Source organism: Rattus norvegicus, chromosome 8 (assembly GCF_021556685.1).
Source record: "Rattus norvegicus strain SHRSP/BbbUtx chromosome 8, alternate assembly SHRSP_T2T, whole genome shotgun sequence".
NCBI lineage: Eukaryota > Metazoa > Chordata > Mammalia > Rodentia > Muridae > Rattus > Rattus norvegicus.
This window is the reverse complement of record NC_141541.1, coordinates 31610811-31618608: the sequence shown is the minus strand read 5'-3', so window position 1 is coordinate 31618608 and position 7798 is coordinate 31610811.

The window sequence follows — 7798 nt, the reverse complement described above, 5'->3', positions numbered from 1 at the left end:
AGGTGTCAGTGATTGAAGCAAAGCAGGGAGGCCTCACAAATGGTTCAAGGAAGCTAGCAAAATTGCAGTTTGCCCCGTCCAGAAAGTGTTCAGGCATATCCGTTCAGAGTGTTGATACGTCCATTTCACCTCATTTCACCTTGGGTCTTTTCATTTATTCGTTTGCTTCTGGTTTTGTTTCTGTTTTTGTTTTGAGATGGTATCCTAGTCACCAAGGCTGGCTTTGAACTTCGATCCTTTTGCCTCTACCTCTCAAGTACTGGTATCAGAAGAGTATACCACCGTACTCTGCATTTTCAATGATCTCAAACCAGGGTTACAACTTCTTTTTCTTCTTACCTTGGTATACACATAGAATGCTCTACAAGTGACAAAAGTGCATTATATGACTGGAAACAAATCAGTGGTTGCCCAATCTTGGGAAGGGGGTGAGACACCGTCTAATTATAAAACTGCACCCTGAGGAGTGCTTGTCACAGTGTGTGCTCTGTACCTTCGTTTTGTTAATGTCAAGTTTTCTGGCTGCAATATTCCCCTCTGGTTTTGCAAGATGTTAATTATCACTTGGGGAAACACTAGGTAATAGGTATGAGAAGTTCTGTGATTTGTATCTCATAACAGGCATTTAGAAATGGCTTTGGGTAATGTTCTTTTTAAAAATTAATTCTCTCCTTGGGTTCTCAGGTGATTAAAATCAAGATAAAGCCTAAGACCTCTGTGCTATTTGTTGACCTTTGCTTTGGGTTAAATCCTTGGTTGATCCCGAACAGGTACTTTGAACACTCATGGAGTATCGATCTGTCTAAACTATTCCACATGACTCCTGTGTGTGTGTGTGTGTGTGTGTGTGTGTGTGTGTGTGTGTGTGTACATACGTGTCCAGCACACACTGGACAGCACACACTGGACAGCACACACTGGACAGCACACACTGGACAGCACACACAGGGGAGCACACACAGGACAGCACACACTGGACAGCACACACTAGACAGTACACACTGGACAGCACACTGGACAGCATCATAGGAGTGATGACCCATGCCTTTAATCCCAGCACACTGGAGGCAGAGGAAGAACTCTGTGTACAAAGTGAGCGCTGGATCAGTCTGGGCCACACGTTGAGACCCAGTGTCTCTGTCTCTGCCTGTCTTTGTGTCTCTACACTCCCCAACCCCATCCCCGTTCTCCCCTGACTCAGTGGGTAAGAATGCTTGTCATCAAAAGTGACAAGCTGAGTTTAAACTCCGGGATCCATAGGGTGGAAAAAGATCATTGACTCTTGAAGCTATGCTTAGACGTCCATGCATGCTCTCTCTCACACACATGCACACTAAATAAATAAGTAGTGAATATGTGTGTGTGTGTGTGTGTGTGTGTGTGTGTGTGTGTGTGTAAATTAAAGTTTTATGCTGGAGATGTTGACAGCAGGAACTACGACTCAGTGTTGTTAGCACCTTAACTTGATGCTCCCTGTAGAAAAGAATTTCAGGATAAGGAAAAGAAAAGCAAACTTAGTGAGTTTATTAATTAAACAGAAAGACAAGATGCACCGTGAGGCAGGTGTAGGCATTAGGAGCAACGCATCTACATGCTTCAGCACTCGAGGGATGAGAAGCTATTTAATCTGAATCTGAATTTAGATATTAGGGACAGTATATTCTTTGCTTAGCCACAGAATTCTGTCTTTTAAGATAGAATTTTCTTTTTTTACAGGCTTGCTAATGCTAGTGGGGATAAGACATTAAAAAAAAAAGATTCTTACTGACCTGCTCAAGATTATAGTGCCAAACCAAGGTAGGGTGAGAAATCTATTCACCAGAACAGAACAAATATAGTTTTGAGACAAGGTCCTCTATGTAGCCCTGGCTGTCCTGGAACTCACTATGTAGACTTGGTTGGCTTTGAACTCACAGAGATACTCCTGCCTTTGTCTCCTAAGTACTGGGTTTAATCCTATGTGCCTGCAAGTCTGGCATTTTTGTCGTGGTTGTGTTTTGTTTTTCTTTTCCTGTATGCATATGAGTGTTTTGCTGGACTGCACTTCTGTGCACTACTTTTGTGCCTGGTGCTCACAGAGGCCAGGATATGGTGTCACTCCCCTGGAACTGGAGTTCTAGATGGTTATGAGCTGCCATGTGGATGCTGAGTGTTGAACCGCAGTCCTCTAGAAGAGCAGCCAGAACTCTTAGTTGCTACCCATCTCTCTAGTCACTGGAAAATATTGAGTAAAGAAAGTTTTAAGGAAAATATGCTGCTAGCAGAGATGGGTGGCATGGTCAGGTTCTCTCAACCGCTCACCCAGACTCCAGGAAAGGACGTTGCTTATTCTTTTTCTTTTTTTAAACAAAGAGAAAAAACAAAATTTACTAGGAAAATCATTTCAGATATTTAAAGGCAGATTTATTACAAGCAACTCTAAACCTATAAACTTAATAATTTAAGATAAAATCAACATTCCTTCTCTTCAAATTTCAAATTGGTAGTAAAGAGATGGTTCAACGTTTAGTGACTAGACTAACAACCAAAATTAAAGTTTGAAATTGATTTATACTTCATTCATATGGGAATTACAAGCCTCTATGTGTGTTCTGGGAACTGAATCCAGGTCTTCTGCAAGAGTAGCAAGTGGTCTTAACATTCAGAACCACCTTCTCCAGCCCCTGGACATCATTTTTTTTTTAATTTTCTTAGGTTTGCTTTTTAAAATTTTTTTTATTTTTAATTTTTTCCATCTTTATTAACTTGAGTATTTCTTATTTACATTTCAATTGTTATTTCCCTTCCTGGTTTCAGGGCCAACATCCCCCTAACCCCTCTCGCTCCCCTTCTGTATGGGTGTTCTCCTCCTCATCCTCCCCCTATTACCACCCTCCCCCCAACAATCACGTTCACTGGGGTTCAGTCTTGGCAGAACCAAGGGCTTCCCCTTCCACTGGTGCTCTTACTAGGCTATTCATTGCTACCTATGAGGTTGGAGCCTACGGTCAGTCCATGTATAGTCTTTGGGTAGTGGCTTAGTCCCTGGAAGCTCTGGTTGCTTGGCATTGTTGTTCATATGGGGTCTCAAGCCCCTTCAAGCTCTGTCAGTCCTTTCTGAGATTCCTTTGACGGGGGTCCCGTTCTCAGTTCAGTGGTTTGCTGCTGGAATTCGCCTATGTATTTGCTGTATTCTGCCTGTGTCTCTCAGGAGAGATCTACATCTGGTTCCTGTCAGCCTGCACTTCTTTGCTTCATCCATCTTACCTAATTGGGTGGCTGTATGTGTATGGGCCACATGTGGGACAGGCTCTGAATGGGTGTTCCTTCTGCCTCTGTTCTAAACTTTGCCTCCCTATTCCCTGCCAAGGGTATTCTTGTTCCCCTTTTAAAGAAGGAGTGAAGCATTCACATTTTGATCATCCGTCTTGAGTTTCATGTGTTCTGGGCATCTAGGGTAATTCAAGCATTTGGGCTAATAGCCACTTATCAATGAGTGCATACCATGTGTGTTTTTCTGTGATTGGGTTACCTCACTCAGGATGATATTTTCCAGTTCCATCCATTTGCCTATGAATTTCATAAAGTCGTTGTTTTTGATAGCTGAGTAATATTCCATTGTGTAGATGTACCACATTTTCTGTATCCATTCCTCTGTTGAAGGGCATCTGGGTTATTTCCAGCTTCTGGCTTTTATAAATAAGGCTGCGATGAACATAGTGGAGCATGTGTCTTTGTTATATGTTGGGGCATCTTTTAGGTATATGCCCAAGAGAGATATAGCTGGGTCCTCAGGTAGTTCAATGTCCAATTTTCTGAGGAACCTCCAGACTGATTTCCAGAATAGTTGTAACAGTCAACAATCCCACCAACAATGGAGACGTGTTCCTCTTTCTCCACATCCTCGCCAGCATTTGCTATCACCTAAGTTTTTGATCTTAGCCATTCTCACTGGTGTGAGGTGAAATCTCAGGGTTGTTTTGATTTGCATTTCCCTTATGACTAAAGATATTGAACATTTCTTTAGGTGTTTCTCAGCCTTTCGGCATTCTTCAGCTGTGAATTCTTTGTTTAGCTCTGAACCCCATTTTTTTAAATTAACTTGAGTATTTCTTATATACATTTCGAGTGTTATTCCCTTTCCCGGTTTCCAGGCAAAAATCCCCCTCCCCCCTCCCCCCTCCCCTTCCTTATGGGTATTCCCCTCCCAACTCTCCCCCCATTGCCGCCCTCCCCCCAACAGTCTAGTTCACTGGGGGTTCAGTCTTAGCAGGACCTGAACCCCATTTTTTAATAGGGTTATTTGTCTCCCTGCAGCCTAACTTCTTGAGTTTTTTGTATATTTTGGATATAAGCCCTCTATCAGTTGTAGGATTGATAAAGATCTTTTTCCAATCTGTTGGTTGTCGTTTTGTCCTAACAACAGTGTCCTTTGCCTTACAGAAGCTTTGTAGTTTTATGAGATCCCATTTGTCGATTCTTGATCTTAGAACATAAGTCATTGGTGTTTTGTTCAGGAAATTTTCTCCAGTGCCCATGTGTTCGAGATGCTTCCCCACTTTTTCTTCTATTAGTCTGAGTGTATCTGGTTTGATGTGGAGGTCCTTGATCCACTTGGACTTAAGAATTGTACAGGGCAATAAGCATGGATCGATCTGCATTCTTCTACATGCTGACCTCCAGTTGAACCAGCACCATTTGCTGAAAATGCTATCTTTTTTCCATTGAATGCTCCTTTGTCAAAAATCAAGTGACCATAGGTGTGTGGGTTCATTTCTGGGTCTTCAATTCTATTCCACTGGTCTATCTGACTGTCTCTGTACCAATACCATGCAGTTTTTATCACTATTGCTCTGTTATACTGCTTGAATTCAGGGATAGTGATTCCCCCTGAAGTCCTTTTATTGTTGAGGATAGTTTTAGCTATCCTGGGTTTTTTTTATTCCAGATGAATTTGCAAATTGTTCTGTCTAACTCTCTGAAGAATTGGATTGGTATTTTGATGGGGATTGCATTGAATTTGTAGATCACTTTTGGTAAAATGGCCATTTTTACTATATTAAAATGCCAATCCATGAGCGTGGGAGATCTTTCCATCTTCTGAGGTCTTCTTCAGTTCCTTTCTTCAGAGGCTTGAAGTTCTTATCCTACAGACCTTTCACTTGCTTGGTTAAAGTCACACCAATGTATTTTATATTATTTGGGACTATTATGAAGGGTGTCATTTCCCTAATTTCTTTCTCGGCTTGTTTCTCTTTTGTGTAGAGGAAGCCTACTGATTGATTTGAGTTAATTTTTTTTTTCGGGGCTGGGGATCGAACCCATGACCTTGCGCTTCCTAGGCAAGCGCTCTACCACTGAGCCAAATCCCCAACCTCTATTTGAGGTAATTTTATACCCAGCCACTTTGCCGAAGTTGTTTATCAGCTTTAGTAGTTCTCTGGTGGAACTTTTGGGATCACTTAAATATACTATCATATCATCTGCAAAGAGTGATATTTTGACTTCTTTTCCCATCTGTATCCCTTTGATCTTTTTTTGTTGTCTGATTGCTCTGGCTAGAACTTCAAGAACTATACTGAATAAGTAGGGAGAGAGTGGGCAGCCTTGTCTAGTCCCTAATTTTAGTGGGATTGCTTCAAATTTCTCTCCATTTAGTTTGATGTTAGCTACTGGCTTTTACTATGTTTAGGTATGAGCCTTGAATTCCTATTCTTTCCAGGACTTTTATCATGAAGGGGTGTTGAATTTTGTCAAATGCTTTCTCAGCATCTAATGAAATGATCATGTGGTTCTGTTCTTTCAGTTTGTTTATATAATGGATCACGTTGATGGTTTTCCGTATATTAAACCATCCCTGCATGCCTGGGATGAAGCCTACTTGATCATGGTGGATGATTGTTTTGATGTGCTCTTGAATTCGGTTTGCCAGAATTTTATTGAGTATTTTTGCGTCGATATTCATAAGGGAAATTGGTCTGAAGTTCTCTTTCTTTGTTGTGTCTTTGTGTGGTTTAGGTATAAGAGTAATTGTGGCTTCGTAGAAGGAATTCAGTAGGGCTCCATCTGTTTCAATTTTGTGGAATAGTTTGGATAATATTGGTATGAGGTCTTCTATGAAGGTTTGATAGAATTCTGCACTAAACCCGTCTGGACCTGGGCTCTTTTTGGTTGGGAGACCTTTAATGACTGCTTCTATTTCCTTAGGAGTTATGGGGTTGTTTAACTGGTTTATCTGTTCCTGATTTAACTTCAATACCTGGTATCTGTCTAGGAAATTGTCCATTTCCTGAAGATTTTCAAATTTTGTTGAATATAGGTTTTTATAGTAAGATCTGATGATTTTTTGAATTTCCTCTGAATCTGTAGTTATGTCTCCCTTTTCATTTCTGATTTTGTTAATTTGGACGCACTCTCTGTGTCCTCTCGTTAGTCTGGCTAAGGGTTTATCTATCTTGTTGATTTTCTCAAAGAACCAACTTTTGGTTCTGTTGATTCTTTCTATGGTCCTTTTTGTTTCTACTTGGTTGATTTCAGCTCTGAGTTTGATTATTTCCTGCCTTCTACTCCTCCTGGGTGTATTTGCTTCTTTTTGTTCTAGAGCTTTTAGGTGTGCTGTCAAGCTGCTGACATATGCTCTTTCCTGTTTCTTTCTGCAGGCACTCAGCGCTATGAGTTTTCCTCTTAGCACAGCTTTCATTGTGTCCCATAAGTTTGAGTATGTTGTATCTTCATTTTCATTAAATTCTAAAAAGTTTTTAATTTCTTTCTTTATTTCTTCCTTGACCAGGTTATCGTTGAGTAGAGCATTGTTCAATTTCCACGTATATGTGGGCATTCTTCCCTTATTGTTATTGAAGACCAGTTTTAGGCCGTGGTGGTCCAATAGCACGCATGGGATTATTTCTATCTTTCTGTACCTGTTGAGGCCCGTTTTTGACCAATTATATGGTCAATTTTGGAGAAAGTACCATGAGGAGCTGAGAAGAAGGTATATCCTTTTGCTTTAGGATAGAATGTTCTATAAATATCCGTTAAGTCCATTTGGCTCATGACTTCTCTTAGTCTGTCGACATCACTTTAATTTCTGTTTCCATGATCTGTCCATTGATGAGAGTGGGGTGTTGAAATCTCCCACTATTATTGTGTGAGGTGCAATGTGTGTTTTGAGCTTTAGTAAGGTTTCTTTTACGTATGTAGGTGCCCTTGTATTTGGGGCATAGATATTTAGGATTGAGAGTTCATCTTGGTGGATTTTTCCTTTGATGAATATGAAGTGTCCTTCCTTATCTTTTTTTTTTAAGATTTATTTATTTATTATATATAAGTACACTGTAGCTGTCTTCAGATACACCAGAAGAGGGCATCAGATCTCTTTACAGATGGTTGTGAGCCACCATGTGGTTGCTGGGAATTGAACTCATGACCTCTGGAAGAGCAGTCGGGTGCTCTTAACCGCTGAGCCATCTCTCCAGCCCCCTTCCTTATCTTTTTTGATGACTTTTAGTTGGAAATTGATTTTATTTGATATTAGAATGGCTACTCCAGCTTGCTTCTTCTGACCATTTGCTTGGAAAGTTGTTTTCCAGCCTTTCACTCTGAGGTAGTGTCTGTCTTTGTCTCTGAGGTGTGTTTCCTGTAGGCAGCAGAATGCAGGGTCCTCGTTGCGTATCCAGTTTGTTAATCTATGTCTTTTTATTGGGGAGTTGAGGCCATTGATATTGAGAGATATTAAGGAATAGTGATTATTGTTTCCCTTTATATTCATATTTGGAAGTGAGGTTATGTTTGTGTGCTTTCATTCTCTTTGTTTTGTTGC